The 25,227-nt window shown below is 35.8% G+C and overlaps 1 protein-coding gene across 8 annotated transcripts in view; it reads right to left on the reverse strand.

Moving 5' to 3' along the window:
• Positions 1-25,227, reverse strand: part of RABGAP1L (RAB GTPase activating protein 1 like) — a 755,477-nt gene that overhangs the window by 497,152 nt on the left and 233,098 nt on the right. The gene's annotated exons all lie outside the window — the stretch shown is intronic.

Raw genomic sequence — 25,227 nt, forward strand, 5'->3', positions numbered from 1 at the left:
ACTGTAGACATAAAAGAAAACTAGTGATAAAAAATAACATACTACAGGAGTGCCTGGTTGACTCAGTCAGTTAAGCTTCAACTCAGGTCATGATCTCATAGTTTGTGCATTTGAGCCCCATGTCAGGCTCTGCTCTGGCAGTGTGGAGACTGCTTGGAATTCTCTCTCTCTCTCTCTCTCTCTCTCTCTCTCCCCCCCCCCTTCCCTCTCTCCCCTGCTCATGCTCTCCCTCAAAATAAACAAATACTTAAAAAAATTTTAATTTTTGCTACAATATTTGTTGGTTTTAAAGGTCAAATTCTATTTACATCAAATGCTGTAACAAATTCTAATGAAGAAACTCAGCACGACAAAAAGATCACCAATGCTGTGGATGATGACGTACATATCTCAAATAATATTCAGTGTTAACAGTGCTCCTTACCAACTAAAACAGCAGCCAACAAGAAGCAGAAAGCTCTCTACTATTTGCTTGCACTGACCAACAAGGACGGTTTAACCATTATTTTCTAAATTTTAAATGATAATCCTATTGGCTTACTTTAACTCCACAAAAACTTGCGTTCCAATGGTGTATTCTGTTAACGATAAAGCCAATCAAGTGTTAATGATGAGTACAACTGGAACATAAAGGTGTGCTGTAAATGATGCTCTCTACACATCAATGAAATGCATTAAAGGCCAGAATTTATTCATGTTTTTATTTCATAGTAACAAAAAGACACGTCAGAAAGTATGATTTCAAGGAGATTACTGCATTGAACATAGTTTAAAATACCTGGCAGTTTTTTCCAGCACCTGTTTCCTGTACAGGAAGCAAAACAACTGCTACCCAATTTTGATTTAAAATATGGTTATTGTATATGTACTTAAAATATGGCTGAGATGCCATAAAGTCTGAGACGCACATGATAAAATGTTTCTAGAAATGAACATGTGTATTTTTAAAATTATTAAAAAGCATTTAATAATGAAAGAAATACAGAAGTGTCATGGACTCGAGGCAAGGAATGAAGGATAATCTTCATTTTACTGATTTTATTTGTTAATGTTTATTTTTTTATTATATGAAATTTATTGTCAAATTAGTTTCCATACAACACCCAGTGCTCATCCCAAAAGATGCCCTCTTCAATGCCCATCACCTACCCTCTCCTCCCTCCCACCCCCCATCAACCCTCAGTTTGTCCCATATGTTTTCACTCTTATGTGGATCCTGAGAAACTTAACAGAAAACCATGGAGGAGGGGAAGAAAAAAAAAAAGAAAAAAAAAAAAAGAGGTTAGAGTGGGAGAGAGAGCCAAAGCATAAGAGACTCTTAAAAAATGTTTATTTATTTTTGAGAGAAAGAGACAGCACGAGCAAGGGAGGGAGACAGAATCCTAAGCAAGGTGCAGGATCTGAGCCATCAGCACAGAGCCCACTGCAGGGCTCAAACCTACGATCTGTGAGATCATGACCTGAGCCATAGTCAGACACTTAACCGACTGACCCACCCAGGCACCCCTGCATTTTACTAATTTTAAATGCCAGGTGGAGAATGGAAAAGTAGCAGAAGCTAAACTACAAGCCATTGTCTCTACTAATCCTAAGGGCATGAAGGTAAAGCATAAAAACATAGACACACATTTCCTTCACTCATCGTTCGGTAAATTTTTTCTTGACAGCCTACTGTATACTATGCTTTCTTTCTGAGGTCCTTTGGTTTCGGTCAAATATATCTTTTTTTATATAAACTGAAGTGACTCTCCTTTAGGAACAAGGGTGCTTACTTCTCAGATCATTTGCCTTTGGCCTACATATCCCAAAATAAATATATTTTTTTCTGGTTCTGAAAAGAGAGAAAGTTTAGTTTCAAACAGATGTCATATATAAATCACAAGTAAAGTGAACACTCATACCTTCTGTACTTCAATTACCTAGAGAAGTTGTTCCAAAATTAGATTTGAAGCCTTGGCAGAAGATAGGGTAAAGACTTGTACAGAACAGTACTCTATACTAGAGGAAGGATGGAAAGAAGAGGAAGGAAGGAGGGACAGAGAAGGAGGGAGGGAGGGAAGAAAGGAACGTAGAATAAAAGAAGCAAACAAAAAAAAGAAACCTTCAAAAGACCTCCAAAAGGATTATACAGGAAAATTATCCGATGTAAATATTTATAATGCATTTTCATCCCAAAGCATGTTTAAGTAAGCCTTTTGGCCCAGAAGTCTTTTAAATTTTTGTATTGATTCATAAATCGAAGTATAGGTACATGCCACTTTGGAAAATACTATGCAGTTCATTTTGAGACAGAGAAAAAGCAGTTTTACTCACAGTACAATTTTCAGAAGAGAATAAAGAAGAAAAAAGTCCAAAAGACATGTGGAGATACTGTCAAAAGGTTTATTTTTGTTCATTATCTGTTGATTCAATGAAGTGTTAAGTGCTTCCTATAATGTCACAGTCTAAAGATACCATGGGAAAATGTTGGTGAGATGAGTTTATATTCTATATTGTCAGAGTTACCTGGAAGCCAAATAAGATAGTTCAATACAGAACAATGGACACAGAATTAGTTTTAGTGATGCAGGTTACAGCTTCATATGTTATAATTACACTTATGTATCTCATATAAATTCTTGTACCTTTGGATTTCTCATCGGAAAAAAAAGAGTAATACACCAATTGTCTTGCTTATCCCAGATGGTTAATTGGAACATTAAATAAGGCAACATTTATGAAAAATTTTGGGGGAAAAATTATAAAGTATGCTAACAATGTCACTATTTTTACCGATAAAACTTCAAAGAAAAAATGGATACCTGAACGATATAAAACTATTTCATGTAACTTCTCTTGGGCTTCTATTTCCATATCAATAAAGGAGAAGGGATTATCACTGGCTTTGGTGTTGTAAAGGCTTTCATAAGGACAAAATTAGAAAAAAAATATAGAAAAAATACTGTAACTAAGAAGGGGTATTTCTATAAACTGATTATTTGTGTCCTACCATATGTTGAAATTCTAGCACCCAAGATGATGGTGTTAGGAAGTGGAGTGTCTGGGAAGTGATTAGTGCCCTTATAAGTGTGGTTGGAGAAAGCTGCCTTGCCTCTTCCACCATATGAGGACAAAGCCAGAAGGCACCCTCTATACACAAGGAAGTAGGCCTTCACCAGACATTGAATCTACTGTATCATGATCTGGACTTCCCAGCCTCCAGAACTGTAAGAAATAAATTTCTGTTGTTTGTAAGCAACCCACTTTACGGTATCTTGTTATAAGAGACCAAAAGGACTAAGTCAGCTATGAAATATAAATGATTATAAATTCTGTTTTCTATTCTTAAAACATTTGTAAGTTGTTCAAACATTAAAAGAAATTACTTAAATCTTGATGATCCTTATTAATCAGGCACAGGGAACCCAGACACAAGACAATTCTCCCCCAAAGGGCAGAGAAAATATTCTTGCTTGTTACATTTACAATCAGTCTCCAAACTGGAAGAAACCACAGATAATGCTTTTTTTTTTTTTTTTTTTTTTTTTACAAAAATCAATCCAAAGAATATGCTCTTAAACCAGACAACTCTATTGATTACTACCATTTTGGGCAAGTTATATAAAATCGTTATGCTTCAATAATAACACTTAAGTAATTATAAAATAATATAAACAAGTAACAATAATTAAATGAGTTCATACATTCAATAATAAATACTCATAAAGATTAGCTATTTTATATCACCAAAAGCATTATGAGATTTCTACTTTCTCAGAAGAGTATGCTAATAAGCCTCAGATAAATCATTCTTGCTTCCCCTCAAAAGTACTAAAAGCTTGATACATGCAAAAAGCTGTGCTTTTAGTATGACAGCTTAAGCCCTAACAGACCAACTATAAGCTCTAGACTAAATATAAAAAAGTGAAACAATTCACTGAGGGCTCTGGAGAGAGAAAAAAAGCAGGAATACTTTGGAGAGATAATCCAAACTTGAAAAATGGGCATATCTGACATTAAGTATGCCTTTTTTGCAGTTTTGGCTTGAGGGCAGGCCAAAGTCACAATGTGATGCAAGACGGCTGAAGTTCCAATAGAAGGCATACTATCCTTCCTGACTGAGAAGCCAGGGTCAAAGCCCAGAGTAATCACAGTTGCCACAGAGTAAGGAAATAATGGAAAAGAAAGGGCCAGAAAATAAGAATCCTAAATTCTGTGTATAACATCTCCCAAGTTTCTGGGTAACTCCCAAACCAAGCATACATGCGGAAGACTACAAGCTGGCAGGCTCAAGATAAATGGACTGAGCAGAGAACTGGGCCGTTAACCACCACAGGCAAGACAGAGCTTAAAATTTGAATAAAATCAAGGTAAACACTTGCTAAACAAAAAGTCAATACTCTCATAATACCCACAATTTCCAGGACACAATTCCAAAATTATCTAACAAACAAGTACCAGGAAACTGTAACCCATTTGTAAAGGAAAAAACAATCAACAAAAGCCAACCTTAAAATGACCCAAATGTTGAAATTATCAGACAAGGGCTATGAAGCAGCTATGAAAACTATGCTCAGTGACGTAAAGAAAACTATACTTGCAATGAGTAAAAGTAGAATAAATTTCAGGAGAGAAAATGAAAATATAAAAAAGATCCAAATGAACACTTTAGAATACAAACATAACAATTAATTGGATGGAATTAGGGGCACCTGGGTGGCTCACTCAGTTGAGCATCCAACTCTTGATCTCAGCTTAGGTCATGATCCCCTGTTCATGAGATTGAGCTCCACATCGGGCTCCACGATGACGGCGTGGAGGCAACTTGGGCGCTCTCTCTCTCTCTCTCTCTCTCTCTCATGTGCATGTGCGCATGCGCACACACACACACCTTTAAAAAAATTCACTGGATGGACTTAGAGATGAATAAAGAAAAGCTAAGTGAACCTGAAGATAGATCAACAAAAATTATTCTACCTAAAAATTATTCTGACCCAAAAAATAAAAAACAGAGAGCCCCAAAGATCCGAGGGAACAATATCAACAAATGAAATCCTAGTAGTAGAGAAGAGAATTGGGGAGTAAGAGATATTTGATGAAATAATGACCCAAATCTTTCCAAAGTTGGTGAAAGATATAAACTTACAGATTTAAGAAGATCTGTGGCCCCAGAGAGGACTAACATGAAGAAAACCAAGCTTAGGCATATCATTATCAAACTATTAAAAACCAAAGTGAAAATGAAAATCTTGAAAGCAGCCAGAGAAAAACAACATATTACATATAGGAGAGCAATGATTCAAATGATGCAGGTCCAGCTATATGATTGTGAGACTCCATGCAAATTGAAAAGAGGGGGCCCGAAAACTATTAAGAGTTTCAAGACAACAACAGCAGAAAATGTAACCAAGCACACAGCCTTTGTAAGTGTGGAACTCTATGCAACTGCACAGGTCACATGCCCATGAAACAGACTCTGGAGTGACTATGTGCTTTCACCAGGAATAAGAGAAGCCAAAGGCACTGCAACAGTATCTTCAAAATGTTTAAAGGAAAACTATCAACCCTATAGTCTACAAACAGGGAAAACATTCTTTGACAATAAAGGCAAAAGAAAGACATTTTCAGATAAAGGAAAATTATGTTACCAACAGACCTGCACCATATGGAATGCTAGAGAAATTATTTCAGGCTCAAGAGAAATGATATCAGAGAGAAACTTGAATCTTTAGGAATAAATGAAGAGCACAAGCGCGCGTGCGCACACACACACACACACACACACACACACACAAACGTGATAAATATCTACATTTTCCTAAATGTTATCACTGGAAAGTTTTTAAAAAGAGCCTCCGGTTGCAATATGGAGAACAGGCTGGAGCAAAGGGGGTAGGAGGTAAAAATATGGAAGTGGAAAGACCATTTGGAAAGCTACTGCTGTTGCATTAGAAAAATATGTCTTGGACTGTAATAATGGCAAAGAAGATGGAGAATGCCCATATTTGAATCCCAGCTGCGACATAAAACTAACTAGACTAGACTTCAACAGGAAAAAAAGTACAAAGTATTTTATTTTCTCAGTTTGTGATACTGGGAGAAGATAAAGCCTAGCTTAAAATTCATTCCGTCCTGGAAAAGTCCCTAGTAGTATGTTCACATCATTATATGCTTTTGCAAAATCTACAAAACAGACAAACAAAAAACATTCTTTTCCTTAAAGACCTCTCCCATCCCAAAATTACATAGGTTTCAGGCCCAACAAAACCTGAATTCATATCAGAAAATCAAACACAACTAAGTAGCATAAAAGGGAGAGATGAAAGACATATTAGAAATAAAAATTAGGGGTGCCTGGGTGGCTCAGTTGGTTAAATGTACAACTCTTGATTTTGGCTCAGGTCATGACTCATGGCTCATGAGATCAAGTCCTGCATCAGGCTCTGCAATGACAGCACAGAGTCTACTTGTGATTATCTCACTCTCTCTCCTCTCCCTCTACCCCTCTCTCTTCCCTTCTCTCTCTCTCTCTCTCTCTTTCTCTCTCTCTCTCTCTCTCTCAAAATAAAGACTTAAAAAAAGAAAAAATAAATAAAAATTAAAAGCCAGTTTATAAATCCTCTTGAGCATTTAGAATGATACTAAACATGTCTTGAATGATGAGTGCCATTTAAAAAGCACTCTCACAAAAAAGTAATAATAAAATAGAAAGCACTGTCACAAATTAAATTAGTAACATTCAACCTAATGCTTTCCAAATCAACAATCTGGATTAATACATAGTATGCTCAAGATTCACTTAATTATGTTTATGTCAGTGTTCAAATATGTCATGAATAATATCTAAACTAATTTTCTTCCTGGGAGTGATTTCTAAAAAGTAATACAAATAAAGTGGCTATTTCAGTTAAGGTACTTAGTATATGTCATTTCAGTTCTACAGCAAAAGCACTGGCCAGGTTTCCTAGAGGACTACTTGTCACAGTATCTTTCTGGTTGCATCTTTACCCATTTCCAAAAAAGAAAAAAACATAGCCCTCCAGTAACCTTACACTGTGTTAAGCTACTATCTCTGTGATAGAATATTTTAAATTAATGTGGTTTGCTTTCACTAAAGAACTCTTCTCTCAATATAACCCGACAGAAGGAATGGTGAATAGGACTTATCTTCCTGGGAAGTAAAACATATTAAGGTTTTAAATGTGGTGGGTCAAGTAGAATGGGAATGAAGATTAATGGAAGTAAAATTTAATTCTTATTCTTCAGGCTCAAATGGAAAACCTAAAAGGCTCTATACATTTTGAGAATTAAGGAAGCCGCCTGAATCAAAAATGAAAGTAGACAGCCAAAACCCAAGAGAGAAAAATCGTTCACAAGAATTGTCTACTTCTTTGATTCTCTGACTTTCCTTCCTTCTTTCCCATCAAGTAAAAGCCAAGTATCAGATGATTCAGATGTTACATAAAGCATAAATTAAGAAAAAAGAACTTAAACCTTACAAGGCAACTATGTTTAATCCAATGTCATGATTCTCATTTGATATTTATATAGTATTCCTTTGATAAGAAACTATAACTATTTTTGTTTTTAAACTATATTATCTTATCTGTCTATAACAATGATAGTATTCAATTATGATCTATTATAGTAAAGGTTTACCCATAATTATAGAAAAATTTAAAAACTATTTTATAGTAAATATTAAATTACATTGTGACTTTTTAGCTATTTCTTTTTTTTTTTAATATGAAATTCATTGTCAAGCTATTTCTTTCTCAACTAAAATAAGCCAGAAATAATTATAGGCATTCACTCAGGCAATAATAATTTAAAAAGTATTTCAGAGGGGCGCCTGGGTGGCCTCAGTCGGTTAAGTGTCCGACTTTGGCTCAGGTCATGATCTCATGGCTCATGAGTTCAAGCCCCACATCAGGCGTTGTGTTGACAGCTTACAGCCTGGAGCCTGCTTGGGATCCTGAGTCTGTCTCTCTCTCTCTCTCTCTCTCTCTCTCTCTCTCTCTCTGCCCGCCCCCCCGCCCCACTCACACTCTATCTCTGTCTCTCAAAAAAATAAACATCTGAAAAAAAAAAGTATTTCAAAAACATTTTAGAGCTTAAGGCCTAAGACCCAGACCCTTGGTACTTAAATTGTATGCCATAGACCAGTAGAAGCATTGGCATTAACAGATGGGTTATTAGAAATGAGAATTGCAAGCCCAACCCAGACCCATTGAATCAGAATCTGCATTTTAACAAGATTCACAGGTGTTCTGAAGACACATTAAATTCTGAGGTCTGTCCTAGAAAATGTTTCTGACCTCAAAAAGTCAACAGTGAAATTTAAACTGAATGTAAACAAACCAAGAACAAATTATCAAGTATTGACTCTGCTTGGTGATTAAATCAAGACTTGCAGGAAGGTATGGAATTGGCACTTTAGACTGTATTCTAAGTTTATACTCTAATAGAATCAAAGTGACATAATGCTGGCATTTAGGTTTGCCCCAATATTTTTTACTGGACTAAGCCCTCTTTTAAAGACTCTTTGGGGTGCTCCTGAAGCAAGACTGGAATCTTAGAGAACCCTTAAAACTAACAATATAAACGTAGGTTTCTCTTGTGTTTCAAGGATGCTCCACTGCTATAAGCATTCTTAGAGAATATCTCTATCTCCAGAATAAAAAAACAAAGTCATTATTTAATTTGTAACCATTCTCTCAAAGTATTAATATGCCACCAGAGGACACCTATATTAAAAAACTGTCAATGACTTAAGACACCACTGAATTTGGTACAAACTAGATAGAATTTAGAGAATCTTTCCTCTCGTATGGTAACAAAATCATTCTACGTAGGGTTCCATTAACAGTATCAGTGGAATGAATGCCTGTAAGTATAATAAATGAAAAAAAGCTTGTATTTTTGTAACAGAAAACAGTCTCATTTATAGCTCATCAATCATGTATTATTGTCGAGCAAAAATTAAAAGCCTGATGGAAAATTAAGTTATCTTCATACTTACAAATGATGGAGGCTATTTTTGTTAAGACTGTCTGAATTTATTAACCATAATTATGACATACAGTCCAAAGAGAATAACCTTCTTATCATGTTAATTATTCTTCTCTTTTAAACACCTACTGTGTTGTCTGAGCAATAATTCAAGTAAAATGCCCCAGAAAAAAGCCACTTAGGCTCCCATGTTGGAGTCCAGTTGGCAGCTCTGAGCCTTGCCAATAGCCCCAACTCGCCTTTGTGTCCTCTTTTAGAGGCCTTGTACTCTATGTATAACTTCATTAACAGTGGGCTGAAAACAACCTTGGGTTGAGTGTTTTGTTTGGGGCTTACTTGGCCAGGGCCTTTTGAACAGTAGTGTCCCAATGAAGTACTGGATATTATTTTTGTAAGAATGAGCTTTAAAAAACAAAACAAAACAAAACCAACAACAGTCTTTGAGAAATTTCTAACTACTTTGTAACTGCATGACTTGACCTGGTGATAAAGCAGTAATTAAAAGTTTCCCTCAAAAAAAAAAAAGTTTACCTCCACGCCCCCAGAAAACACAGTTTCAGTGGAAATAATATCAACTACCTTACTAATCTAAATATCATCTGTTACCTATGAAAAGTAAATGATTCAAGCATCTATTCTGGATCAGTTCCACATCATTTTGGAGTGATGCACAGCTTTTATCCACTGTCACATGTGTACCAAGGAGAGTCGGTACTGACACTGGTGAGCAACCCAGACAAAACACAAGTTCTATGGATGTGCTAACATATCTCAGCACTGGAAAGGCTACCTCTGGAAAGCCAGCAATTTGCCTCTTAGTTTTCAGTCTCTGGAGGTACTATTTATTCATGAAAACTTTGATAAACCTGCAGTTTTACCACAATATAAAGAAGAAATATTCTCTGTAACTTTATGCTCCAAGGAAGTTCGATGGAAAACACTAAAAAGAGAGTTAAAAATCATAGATAAATTACAGGTAACTCTAGTTTCTATTTCCGGTTCTGACATACTCTTCCTTTTGACCTTGGGCTGAGTATTTATTTAAACTTTTAGATTTCTGCATTAACTGTAATACTATTATTACTATTCTGCATTAACTGTATTAACTACTATTAATACTATTCTGCATTAACTGTAATACTATTATTAACTGTAATCACTCTAATCCACAGGTAAATCAAAAAGATAAACTAATGTTTCTAAATCAATTCTCAAATTTAATGTATTAAATAAGCACATGACAATACTTCAAATAAGATGAACATCTGAGTAACTGAGTTATGCAAAGCATTAATGCAAATCCATATACCCAAAGTTCAAAGGAAAACTTTAATCAAAAGGAAGCCCAGAAATCTAAAACCTGAATGAAAGTTATGGCTCCTGTTTTAATACTCTTCTTGTTGCCAACAGTGTCTTGCTCCCATCAGATATAGCACATAACACAGGTTAGTAGCATTTCTGGGTTAACAACTTTTTCTTCTTCTTCTTCTTCTTCGTCTTCCTTTTTTTTTTAACAAATGACAATTCAACAGAAATACATCTACCTTTAAAAAGCAATTACTCCCACAATCACAAGACTTATGTTGCCAGAGCGAAGCATGCCAGATAGTGTTGTGTCAGCAATCATTTGTACAAGATTTAGAATCTTGAGCTATACCTTATTTGAAATAACAGGAAAGAATAAAGTGATTCCCAAAGGACCACAATTCAAATCATCTGCATAAAAATAAAGAATCAGAATATAAAAATCAGAATCTACTGTGTGCCAGCAGGTAGGGGTGGAAGGGTGCAAAGGATACAAAAAAGAGTAAGTTACAATTCCAATTCTTACTGAGGGTAACTTTCTAATTCTTATCTTCCTAATGCGTCCAACTACTTGCCCATTTTAGAAACTAATAAACCTCTGAATATGTATTAAAACAAATATCAAAAGACAGAGTAAGTTAACAAGAGCAACATTAAGAACAATGGTAAAAGTTCTCCCCAGTAGTTCATAATCACTATTTGCTAAATTATGAAAAATCTTATATCCTGAATATAGTATCATCATACAAACACAAAAAAGCCTGGGAAACAAGACACAGAATACATATATAATGCACACTCTGGTGAAATTAAAATAGTCTCTCTTACATAGTAATTCTCTAAAAAGACTTCAGTTAAACCAAATGGTTAAGCTGACACAAATGCCAATATGAGTTAAATAAATCCACTAACAGTTGTCAGATATTTACATTGATTGTGATCTCACATGACATATATATATGTTTCTTTATATTTATATATATCTAGATACATACCCAAATGGTATCTACTAAGATTATTTCTAAGTAGCATGGTTTGTTCCAGAATTTTAAAAATATGGTAAGATTAAGGGGCACCTGGGTGGCTCAGTCAGTTGAGCGTCTGACTTGGGCACAGTTCCTGAGCTCTAGCCCCATGTTGGGTTTTGCATTGATAGCACAAAGCCTGCTTTGGATTCTCTGTCTCCCTCTCTCTCTGCCCCTCCCCCACCTCAAAAATAAAGAAATATTAAATTTTTTTTAAATGGTAAGATTACAAGTTTAAAAACCTTGCAGATCAACCAAAATATTTTAACTCCCAAAATTATTGCTATCATGTCAATTACATCTAAAAAGAAGTCCATTAAGCATCAAAGCTTATCACTACAAGATGAAGTCCACTAGAAATCTTTAAATCGCTCCTTTCAGCTAGGACATAAACAGTTAAAGAAAGTTGCTAGAAGCTGGATAGCAAATAGCTAAGTCTCCAATTTCTTTCTGTAAAATAGCCTGAGCAGGCAGCTGATGAGCAGTTTCCTTTTTAATTATAGTCGTTTCCTGATTAATTAGTCCCAGAGCACTTAATGCAAGATTACACTGTGCCACTGGGACAAACAATGACTCTCCTCACGGTACTATTAAGTATCATTTTTTTCCCAAGGATCAAACTCAATCTATTTTCTGTTCTAAAAGGGAAGGATCTGTTCATAATAAAAATAAGTTGGAAAAACCATAGGTCAATACCTATAGATACATCACCAACCCCAGGGGGAAAAAGAGATTAACTCCTTCTACATAATTCCTCTAGGGAATCCCTTCAATCCTTAAATTCTTCTATAGTTTTTTACTCAGAAGAATCTTCATTTTAAATAGTATGCAATAAAGATCAATTTCCCTTTTGACTGCATGATCAGCTCCATAGGACTAAGTGAGAAAGAAATTTTGTAAATACACCTAAATCATCACTGCACAGGTGTGACCTTTGAAACTCCTCAAAGCAAAGATCTGAAGTTCCTATGAAGTAAAGAAAGCTACAGAGACTGTGATTACATAATCTGTATGAAGAGATGGAACCTTACCTAGAGTATCTAAGTATCAAATAGACAGATGGGTAGAAAAATTAAGATAAGCTTTCTTTTTTTAAAAGGTAAGTTTTTAATTAAAAATTGCCATCATACTTTTCAAACAAGAACTAAAGTTTTAAAGAGTTAAATGGAATTGCTCCTTTTCACATAATTTTTGCAGGTATCGAGGTAAAGGCTGCATAATGCTGTCTTCAGAAAATTAGTCATCTATTAAAAGATTAAGTAGTTTTAATAAACATGTCAAAGATCAGCTCTTAAAGGGTAGAAGTGATTCAATTATTCTGGCAGTAGTTAACAAGTAAAGTCCTCAACTATGCATACCCGTAAATTTCCAACCTAGCAATAAAAAAGTTTTCAGCAATTTTTACCTAGTCTATGCATCATTCATTAGGAATAAAAAAGTTTGTATGTATAAAAGGAAAGCCTATTGTATTCTTAATAGAAGCATTACTGATAAAATTGTGAATCCTAGAAAAAGTAAAGATTTAATAGAGAAAAAAAAACAATCAAATGAGAATCATAATAAATTGTTCTGGTATAACTATTCTTTTTAAATTGCAGCATATTGAGTTAATTACAATATTTATTTTGAAACAGTCTATGGAATGAATATATTAATTAAATCAAAAGCCAGTTTATGGAATAAAGCTTTAAAGTCTGAAAAATTTTTGCACTGTCAATAATATCCCCAACATAGTATTCATCTAGTATCTTCTTGAGGAATCTCAAGAAATTTTACAAAGGAACTGAATTTTTCTAAGGCCTACAATAATCCTAAATTTACTCAATGGTCCTTTGGCTTTTCCATTTATTTATTTTTTTTCTACTGATGAGAAAAGAAGTAGAAACTAGGATATGAGTTTGCAATAGGAGATGCACTGTATTTAATATTTTGGGGTCTCTATGCATATTAACAATTATATATCTATTCCATAAGCGCAAAAGAAATAATTATCTTATAATGAACAATTTGAATAAATTAAGAAGAAAACTTTTCAATGATTAGTCTTTCATCTGGTCCTTAAAAGCTACTCATTAAATGTGATGAAAAGGGGTGCCTGGGTAGCTCAGTTGGTTAAGTGTCTGACTTCGGCTTAGGTCATTATCTCATGGTTCCTGAGTTCAAGTCCCATATTGGGTTCTCTGGAGTCAGCACAGAGACCACTTTGGATTCTTTGTCCCCCAACCCCTCCTTCTCTGCCCCTCCCCTGCTTGTTTGTTCTCTCTCTCTCTCTCTAAAATAAATAAAACATTTTTTAAAATGTGATGGCAGGGGCGCCTGGGTGGCGCAGTCGGTTAAGCGTCCGACTTCAGCCAGGTCACGATCTCGCGGTCCGTGAGTTCGAGCCCCGCGTCAGGCTCTGGGCTGATGGCTCGGAGCCTGGAGCCTGTTTCCGATTCTGTGTCTCCCTCTCTCTCTGCCCCTCCCCTGTTCATGCTCTGTCTCTCTCTGTCCCAAAAATAAATAAAAAACGTTGAAAAAAAATTTTTTTTAAATTAAAAAAAAATAAAATGTGATGGCAAAAGTGAGACTTCAATTAATCCACTCTGGTCTACAAGCTGAAGTGTTCTATTAAAAAAATAACATTCATAACTTCTAATATATTCTTCGATTATAATGCCATAACCAATTAATCCCTCGTTTTTGTCTAATCATGGGGCACTGACCAAAGGGTTTACTTCATGTAGTCATTCAACAAATATTTATGTTAAAGGCTAGTGCCAAGCTCTGAGGATACAAAGTACATTTTGTTTGGAGAAACAAAATGACAGTTTATCTATGATGACACAGTCTCTTATCAGTCTTAAAAATCAACTAAAAGCCATGCAACTAACATGCAGCCTAATCTGAGAAATTCACAGGGAAAATGAAACCCAGCAAATATAAAACAACAAATAATGAAAACCACTTTCACGGCTACATTATGGACAGTTAACAAGAGGCAGGTAATAGAGAATGGAAGATATGATGGAGAGACAAATATAAAGAGACACAAAAAGATAAAGAGAAGATAACTGAGAAAGATTCATGAAGTTATCAAACAAAATGGAACTGTTAACTGTTACCAAACTATGACAAGAAATGTGTAATATGGGGTCTGGGGGTGGATTTTTGGTACTTAGCTCATACCTGTTGTCTCACCCCCTTTTTTTTTTAACCTGGGCACTAATTAATGGTAAACAGAACCAAACAAATTTAAATGGAAAAGTAAATCAATGCAAAAGCCCTGGAGGAAAACTCATCATACCACATTACCCAATAAAATATAAAGTGAGTGCAAATAACGTTAATAAAGTTATTGTGCAAAAAATGTTGTTATGAAATTGGGATCCAAGAGTCATACTCTAACTTGAAAATTTGCATGATTTAGGAAAAATATCACTTTTTTCCTCTTATCCTTAACTCTAAAGCTATAAATACAGCTTTTATGCCACTAAATGATGCACGCTTAATAATAATTCAAAAGACTTCCCTCAAAACAATGTACTTCTCTAACTCTATGACATGAAATCACCTGTTCCTTAATTTACCTGAAAACTATTTACTGCGTTTAAAGGATAAACAAGAACACTATCTGTTACTAGAAATAGAACACTAGCACTTAAGTACATGAAAGAATAATTTTAAAATTTTTACAGAAACGTGTCAGTGCTCAGATTCACATATAATTATAGTTTTGATACATGCCAATGTCAATATATATATCAAAGAAAATGAAAGACCTCAGAGATGAAAGAAAATTTGGTAAAAATTATGCTGTGAAAAACCAGTAATAAGCAAGGTATAATTATATACTGAGAAACCATCACCCTTACTACACAAGAAAAGAGAAAACACATTTTCTTAAAGAACCTCTTTCAATAATTCTTGATTTCCTCTAATAAAGGCTGCTGGTGACTATGTGTTCAAGGCATTTACATTACAACACAGTGAATATTCTTTATTCTGCTTGCCCACCTTATTTTGGTTGGGTTAGTACATTTTAAAGAATTAAGAATTTTCTGGAGAAATGTTTGTAAATTTTAGAGCTATATCAGTAATGTACCATTCAGTATGAGAGTCTGTGGCTTTTACACATACCGATGGTACAGACCCATCTGGAATAACCCCATTCTATCAAAAAGCTCATTTCCTAAAACTAGACAAGGTGATGACAGAGAACAGAGCAGCCGTGTAATTAAGCAGTGCCCTGCCTCTCGATGAAATCTAGAGTTGTTATCTAACAGTACTGAATTTTTAAAAAAATAAACCATGTAAACAAAAAGCAAACAACTACCTGGCTAAATGATGTAAAGCATTTAATTTAGTTGTGAAATCTTCTCAAAAAAATACATAAATGATAACATACTCTAAATGTTATTCAATCACAAGAAAGATACCAATTTAAATACTTTCTCTTGAGAATGTCCAGTAATTATAATTATAGAATGTTCCACTGAAATAGAGTAAAACATTTTCTTTACCTACATGTTTTATTAAAAGCCATCTGCTACAATAATACACTGGAGAACAGACAGAAGACAGGCTTCACTCCGAGCAGCACCAACAACCTGACAAGAATAAACAGAGTGAAGCCTTACCTGTCCATACAATAATGCTCAAGAAAGCAGAGAACTTGCAGAATCTTAAAACAGGTCAGTCTCACAGCTGTTTTTATTTATATTCCAAAAGAGAGTTTTGGCAGCAACTACCAAAGTAATATTTGCAACTACTGCCCTTTTGGCTCTCTGATAGAGGTTTAAGCACATGCTCTTCTTTGCAAGTTCATACTGTTTTATATTTAGCCAATAGATAGTATTTTTTTAGTTCATGGATTCTAAAAATTAACATGCAATACCATCCTAGCACAGCACCTGGCACACAGTAAATACTCAAATATTTATTGAATAGACTCTATAATATTACTTATTAAAATTCTACTACTTCAACCCTAGGAAGCCAATTTAATATTCCCTTGTGATATCATTTTCAAATGACATATTTTCTGAAATTTTTTACTTCATATATGTATTCTAACAAGAACAAACTTGTATTACATTCTTCTCATTTAACAAGAGGACAAGCATTGACCCATGAATAGTGGACGCAGCTGGCCAACTGGGGTAGGAGTGAGGAAAGAAAGGAGCATGCTGATTCCACTTGCAAAGGCTCCCTGTACAATCCCAAGCTCAGTCACTAACTGGCGGCTGAATCATTACATAAGCCAGTCCTATACTGCATTCCCTTCTATCCTGCTCAGGCACTGAATTCCCACCTCAGACATCATCTTCCTTGTGAAGTCTTCCCAGCTCACCCAAACAGAGCTGCAACTACCTCGTCTGTATTCCACACACTTGATTAAGATACCTATTATAATCTGTATCATAATGTAAATGCAGTCTATCCGTGCACAGGCTTGGCTTTCCCTAGGCTGCACTCATCAAGGGTATGAACTCTTTTCACCTACGTAGCCCTAGAAACCATAGGAAGCCTGGCCTGTGAAAGATGCTTGATAAAGACTTGCCAAATGAATGGATTAGTAAGTTGATGGAAGTAATACCTGACTTGCAGTAAATGAATTAATAAGTGAATGAGACTACTATCTGCCTTGTAGCCTTAACAGTCATCAGGAGTGGTTTTTAGAGAACATCATCTGACTTTATGATATACTTTACGCATAATCATTAAAATAATAAATCATATAACCACTACAAGGTCAAGTTTTAGGATTCAAATATTCCATGATATTCACCAACCAGGGGGCTAAAAAAAAAAAAAAAAAAAAAACAGAAAAAAAATGCCTGACACTTTACATTTCTTTTTTTTTTAATATATTTTTTTAATATACGAAATTTATTGTCAAATTGGTTTCCATACAACACCCAGTGCTCATCCCAAAGGTGCCCTCCTCAACATCCATCACCCACCCTCTCCTCCCTCCCACCCCCCATCAACCCTCAGTTTGTTCTCAGTTTTTAAGAGTCTCTTATGCTTTGGCTCTCTCCCACTCTAACCTCTTTTTTTTTTTTTTCCTTCCCCTCCCCCATGGGTTCCTGTTAAGTTTCTCAGGATCCACATAAGAGTGAAACCATATGGTATCTGTCTTTCTCTGTATGGCTTATTTCACTTAGCATCACACTCTCCAGTTCCATCCACGTTGCTACAAAAGGCCATATTTCATTTTTTCTCATTGCCACGTAGTATTCCATTGTGTATATAAACCACAATTTCTTTATCCATTCATCAGTTGATGGACATTTAGGCTCTTTCCATAATTTGGCTATTGTTGAGAGTGCTGCTATAAACATTGGGGTACAAGTGCCCCTATGCATCAGTACTCCTGTATCCCTTGGATAAAGTCCTAGCAGTGCTATTGCTGGGTCATAGGGTAGGTCTATTTTTAATTTTCTGAGGAACCTCCACACTGCTTTCCAGAGCGGCTGCACCAATTTGCATTCCCACCAACAGTGCAAGAGGGTTCCCCTTTCTCCACATCCTCTCCAGCATCTATAGTCTCCTGATTTGTTCATTTTGGCCACTCTGACTGGTGTGAGGTGATACCTGAGTGTGGTTTTGATTTGTATTTCCCTGATAAGGAGCGACGCTGAACATCTTTTCATGTGCCTGTTGGCCATCCGGATGTCTTCTTTAGAGAAGTGTCTATTCATGTTTTCTGCCCATTTCTTCACTGGGTTATTTGTTTTTCGGGTGTGGAGTTTGGTGAGCTCTTTATAGATTTTGGATACTAGCCCTTTGTCCGATATGTCATTTGCAAATATCTTTTCCCATTCCGTTGGTTGCCTTTTAGTTTTGTTGGTTGTTTCCTTTGCTGTGCAGAAGCTTTTTATCTTCATAAGGTCCCAGTAATTCACTTTTGCTTTTAATTCCCTTGCCTTTGGGGATGTGTCGAGTAAGAGATTGCTATGGCTGAGGTCAGAGAGGTCTTTTCCTGCTTTCTCCTCTAAGGTTTTGATGGTTTCCTGTCTCACATTCAGGTCCTTTATCCATTTTGAGTTTATTTTTGTGAATGGTGTGAGGAAATGGTCTAGTTTCAACCTTCTGCATGTTGCTGTCCAGTTCTCCCAGCACCATTTGTTAAGGAGACTGTCTTTTTTCCATTGGATGTTCTTTCCTGCTTTGTCAAAGATGAGTTGGCCATATGTTTGTGGGTCTAGTTCTGGGGTTTCTACTCTATTCCATTGGTCTATGTGTCTGTTTTTGTGCCAATACCATGCTGTCTTGATGATTACAGCTTTGTAGTAGAGGCTAAAGTCTGGGATTGTGATGCCTCCTGCTTTGGTCTTCTTCTTCAAAATTGCTTTGGCTATTCAGGGCCTTTTGTGGTTCCATATGAATTTTAGGATTGCTTGTTCTAGTTTCGAGAAGAATGCTGGTGCAATTTTGATTGGGATTGCATTGAATGTGTAGATAGCTTTGGGTAGTATTGACATTTTGACAATATTTATTCTTCCAATCCATGAGCACAGAATGTTTTCCCATCTCTTTATATCTTCTTCAATTACCTTCATAAGCTTTCTATAGTTTTCAGCATACAGATCCTTTACATCTTTGGTTAGATTTATTCCTAGGTATTTTATGCTTCTTGGTGCAATTGTGAATGGGATCAGTTTCTTTATTTGTCTTTCTGTTGCTTCATTGTTAGTGTATAAGAATGCAACTGATTTCTGTACATTGATTTTGTATCCTGCAACTTTGCTAAATTCATGTATCAGTTCTAGCAGACTTCTGGTGGAGTCTATCGGATTTTCCATGTATAATATCATGTCATCTGCAAAAAGCGAAAGCTTGACTTCATCTTTGCCAATTTTGATGACACTTTACATTTCTAAAAAGGTTCCTTCTCAATTCCATCAGCTGTTATTCACATTGTGCGCTCTTGTGAAAATTATGTGACTGGAAGCAGTCTAACATACATATTAAAGTAGAAGTATAGACTGACACCAATATCCATTATAACTGTTATCATGTTCATGATGTATTATCATATTGGTAAAAATAGTAGAAGCTAATCTCAAATACTTACTATGTGCCCAGCACTTTATCATCTTATTTAATTCGAGTCAGTACTACTATCTCTGCCTTATAAATGATTAAACTGAGGCTTAGAAAGTTGGGATAACTTTTCAAGATCATAAATTAATACATGGGAGGGGTGAGACTCAAATTTAGCTGAATCTAGCACTAGAACTTAAATCCTGTAAAAAGAAAGTGTGTGTGTGTGTGTGTGTGTGTGCATGCGTGCACGCATGCACACATACACACAGAGAGATACTTGTTAAAGAAAATATTCCTTTGGAAAAAACAAGAACTCAAATGGTAGGAAAATGGCTTATGATGATGTTATTTCTGAAAGCTTATCAAATTAAAAACTTGTTTTGATTTTAACAAAGTGTAAAGTATGAGTATTACAAATCAGATCACTTCTACAAAAGAGCACAGAACTGTAATCCAACATTTGCTACGTTATGTAAATGATAATCAGCACACTTGATGGATAAACTATACCACACGTGTCATGTAATTACTGAAATCACAAATACAGTTCTGTAAAACAACATAAAATTCAAGTTGCCCTAAAACACACATAACCTCCTCATGTCAAAAGGTTGCTAATATGTGAAAATGTAATCACTACTCAGTGGCTCCTCAAACTAGATATTAAGATTTAATCCTCAGTTCACAAGTTCTAAATTCTGTTTGATCCTATAGGGTCATAATCCTTCTCACCTCAAAATTATGAAGAATGCTAATTTCATAGGAATCACATGAAATATCAACTATAAGCAATAAAGAACTTAAGACTTCAGAAATATGTGGTACGAGCCTATCATGATCTGTCAACAGTGGCGATGCCCTCAGCCCCTGGCAGAAATCATGCAGCAGCAATGGCTGAAGCCTCAGTTCACTTTAGGACAGACTGTGCAAAGACCCATCCTAAAAGGGTTGGTTGAAGTTAGGTGTTTTAGAACTTTTCTATTACTGGAGCACCTGGCTGGCTCACCAGTGTAGCATGGAACTCTTGATCTCAGGGTTGTGAGTTTGAGCCCCATGTCGGATGTGGAGACTACTTAAAATAAAATTTTTTTACTGGTTCTATCATTCCTTCCCTACATAATATTAGGTCCTTGGTGGGGTTTTTATAAAGCAACTATTTGTTCAAGCTGAACCATTTCATTAACTAACCTTGAAGTATTGCCATTTCCTTGATAAAGACAGGAAGAATTAACTGGACCAAAAGAAGACACTACCAACTGCTGAACCACGACCAACAAATAGCAAATACTGGAGACACTTCTTACTGAAAATCCCCTGGGTATTCATTTTCTTTCTACTGAGTGGCTGGTAAGCTTACATGTATTCACCACCAAAGTACATACATATACTCTTGGCTATAAGCACTTGATGCCTAATGTCTACCTGTAAACATACAAAAAGGACAAAATTGTTTTTTAAGATATTGACATTCATCTTTTATTATCTTTGGCTAGAAGCAAGGAAGACAAGGGAACTGAAAATACCACTGTATTTCCTCCCACAGAAATGTTATAACTTGAGAGCTTGAATAAAGGAACATTATTGGAGCCACACATTTCTATACTGTTTATATGAAAATGTTGTTTTTGATAAATTGCACTGTCAACAATAGAATTAACATTAAAAATTTTATGTAGTTGAATAGACACTTCTCCAAGGAAGACATCCAGATGGCCAACTGACACATGAGAAAATACTCCACATCACTCATCATCAGGGAAATACAAATCAAAACCACAGTGAGATACCACCTGACATCTGTCAGAATGGCCAACATTAACAACTCAGGCAATGATAGATGTTGGCAAGGATGCAGAGAAAGAGGATCTCTTTAGCACTGCTGGTGGGAATGCAAACTGCTGCAGCCACTCTGGAAAACAGTATGGAGGTTCCTCAAAAGACTGAAACTAGAACTACGCTACGACCCAGCAATGGCACTACTAGGCGGAATACAGGTGTGCTGTTTCGAAGGGAAACATGCACCCCCATGTTTACAGCAGCACTATCAACAATAGCCAAAGTATGGAAAGAGCCCAAATGTCCATTGATGGATGAATGGATAAAGAAAATGTGGTGTGTATGTATGTATGTATATATACATATATATATGTATATATATATACATACATACACACACACACACACACACACACACACACACAAAATGGAGTATTACCCGGAAATCAAAAAGAATGAAATCTTGCCATTTGCAACTACGTGGATGGAACTAGAGGGTATTATGCTAAGTGAAATTAGTCAGAGAAGGACAAAAATCATATGACTTCACTCATGTGGGGACTTTAAGAGACAAACAGATGAACATAAGGGAAGAGAAACAAAAATAATATAAAAACAGGGAGAGGGACAAAACGGAAGAGACTCATTAATATGGAGAACAAACTGAGGGTTGCTGGAGGGGTTGTGGGAGGGGGGATGGGCTAAATGGGTAAGGGGCATTAAGGAACCTACTCCTGAAATCATTGTTGCACTATATGTTAACTAATTTGGATGTAAATTTTAAAAAATAAAAAATAAAATAAAAAAAATTTTATGTAGTCATAAATGTATAAACTGAATGTGGAAATATGTATTATATTACCTTAAATTATACTGTTAGTCAATCTCTAGTGGTAATTTTTAAACATTTGCCATCCTAAAATAAATTACTAAGCTTAATTTTTATAATAAATTATTCCACAACATACCTCAACTATTGCCTCTATTAACAGCTGTCTGCAGCAGAGAAAGGTTAAGTGTCTATCCAATATCTATTTTCGCTTTTCTTCCTTATTAAGCCCATATTTTGGGAGGTGGAGGAGAAAAGCATTGCGACCACCTTAAAAAAAAAAATTCTCAGCTTTCTAGGGAGATTGTAGCCATGTAACAGTACTTTGGCCAAAAAGATTAAGTGAAAACTGCTATTTAGGTTTAAGGGAAAGCTCTTTAAAAGGGCAATAGACTTGATCAGATTAGCCAAAGAGATGTCCAGCCTCAGTACAGGCTCATGGAAGATAACCTCTAAACCCCTAGAATTTCCCAAATGATAGGAGTGTCTTTTTTTAATTCACGGTGGGCCCCTCCAACACTCTGATAGTTTATGCTAAGGAGGCAACTTATGGTAGGCCCCTAGATGGTTTAGGTTAAAAAGAGGACTCAGCACTGGGGGCTAACCAAGCCAGAAAAACCAAACACATGGTTAGAGGTGTTGAGTCAGGTGATATCAGCCCAACTTCAGGGAAGGGGAGAAGAGAGAGCTAAAGATTGAGTTCAACTAGGTGGGTGATGATTCAATCAATCATGCCAATGTAACGAAACCCCATAAAAACTCTGGAGTCCAAAGCTTGGTAAGCTTCCAGGGTTAGTGATCTTCCAAGTACGTACTAGCATGCAGTGATGTGGGAAGGATAATGTGTCCCTGACGACGCTGCAAGCTTCATATTTGGAACCCTCTCAGTACCAGATTCTGCCCTATGTATCTCGTCCCTCAGCTGGTTCTGGTTTGCATCATTTTGCTTAAAAAAAAAAAAAAATCCTGCAATTGTAATTATAACATTTTGCCATACCCTTAGAGGCATGACAACAAGGTGACAAGCATATGCCAAGTATATCCGAGTTTAGTCAGGGAAAGAGAGATTTAATGTAAGAACTTAGGTACTTAAGCACTAGAAAAGCTGGAAGACCAGAACACTGGGGACACTACTGCTAACTTTTAGGTTGGCCAGCACCACTACGGTCCAGAGAATCAGGGGGCTGCTGTTGCTTCTCAAGTTAAGAAATTGCAGGAAACAGGAACTAAAGAACGAAGCCAGGTGATTCAGAATGGAACACCTAGAGGCAGGTGCCAAGTCCCACAACTGGCAAAGCCTGGGTATCTGTCTGCTACTGCCAGAAGCAGAAAGTAAATCACTGCCAGGTTCCAGAGTAAAAAAGAGTCTGAGAATACTTTATTCAATGAAAACATTTTTTTTTGTCATTCTGCCTCTTGATCTTAAACTTCTTCCTGCAAATTGTATATTCAAAATTACCATGGTGCTTCATATATGGTAAAGCTTTTATCATATGTATGACAGACACTGCATTGTTGGGAGTTCATAAATAATATCACGGGAGACTTATTATTTATTTTGCTCCCAAAGTCTGAAATCCTAAAAGACATGAATTTTAAAAGCTTCTTAGTAGAGAAAGGGATATGGCAGTAGCGGCTACTCTATAAGCAGCTATTAAAAGTATATAGTTTGTTTTTTTAGATAAAAAAGTGATCTGACACCCAGAGATATGGTCTCTGGGTATTTTTCCTCAGACACCTCCATTAATAAAAATTTTTCTGGGCATAAACTTCCAATACATGTATACTTATTTTGCTCATTTTTATTATGCACACAGTAGCACTTGTGCTAATATAGATCTACATAGAAATGTAGATAGGATATAAAATAAGGTAAAGACAATGAAAAAGTTATGCTTCACAAAAATATTATTCAATATTAAACATGGGTTATTTTTTAAATGTTTTATTTTGTGTAATTTTTCTACTGAGATATACTTCACATAACATAAAATTCACTTTTAAAGTATACAATTCACAATGTTGTACAACCATCACCACTATAAAATTCCAGAACATTTCTATCACCCCCAAAAGCAACCTCATACCTGTTAGCACTCCCGATTCTTCTAACCCCCATCCCAAAGCAATCATTAGTCTACTTCCTGCCTCTCTGCATTCGCCTATTCTGCACATTTCATGTAACAGAATCATACAATAGGAATTATTTGTTAACATACTTGTTTAGCAGTTTATCAAACAATAATTTGAAAACCTGCCTCAAAATCAGTTTTCTTGAGTCACAGTTTTAATCGTTATCGTATCTGAGAAAGACTTCTAGAGATCCAGAGACCCAAACAGAGGGCACCATTTTTTTTTCAGTCCCACCCAACAATCATATTGTTGAAATTTGGTTAGGAAATCACTCATTTTCTCAAATGAATTTTCTTATCAGTAAATCAGAAGGTGTTATATTTTTGTATTAACAGTCAGTCCCAAATTTTCTGCAACTGTTTGTACAAGTCTTAAACACATTTGGAATTTCTGATTCCAGGAAGAAGATGTTAAGAGTTTTATTATAACGCACACAGCTTTCAGTGCGACAAAATCACACAGTGATGTTTAAATCGCCAAATGTTTCAAAAGTCCTCTATAACATGAACTTATTTACAGAGGTAGTTGCTTTGTCATCCATTATCACATTAATTCTTACTTGAAGGGACACATTAGTGGGGTTTTTGTTTTGTTTTGTTTTGTTTAGTATCTTGATATGTAACATTCTGTGATAGCAATCTCTTTAAGCCACACATATACCTTGTGGGGGCTAAGTTAAAACTAGACAATCTTTAACTCCACATATTTGAGCACACGCAAATTGCAAGAGAACTCTAATATCATGAAAGTGCATGTATGAGTGTGAGCACCACTGTTATTCCTTCCCAAGGTGCACAAGCCCCTTCTTCCATCAGGTCACTCCTGACTCACATGGGACAAATGGCCACTGGACTTAGTCAAGTCTCAGTACTATGGCACAGAAAATATTAGTATAGCTGAATATCCTTTGTGTTGCAACTTAAAAAAATACAAACGGAACTTTAGACATCCCCCCCAACACACACACATCAATGGATCATCTCGCACATTCCACTGCAGAACACACTAATTATAAACAATGATAAAGGTTTTTTTTTTTATAATCTGAATTTAGCAGTGACTGAATATACTGGCACTCAGAAAATATCTGTGAAAGGGAGGGAGGCCTAAACGGAAGTAAGGGAAGAAGGAATT

This window comes from Acinonyx jubatus, chromosome E4 (genome assembly GCF_027475565.1).
Source record: "Acinonyx jubatus isolate Ajub_Pintada_27869175 chromosome E4, VMU_Ajub_asm_v1.0, whole genome shotgun sequence".
Classification (NCBI taxonomy): domain Eukaryota; kingdom Metazoa; phylum Chordata; class Mammalia; order Carnivora; family Felidae; genus Acinonyx; species Acinonyx jubatus.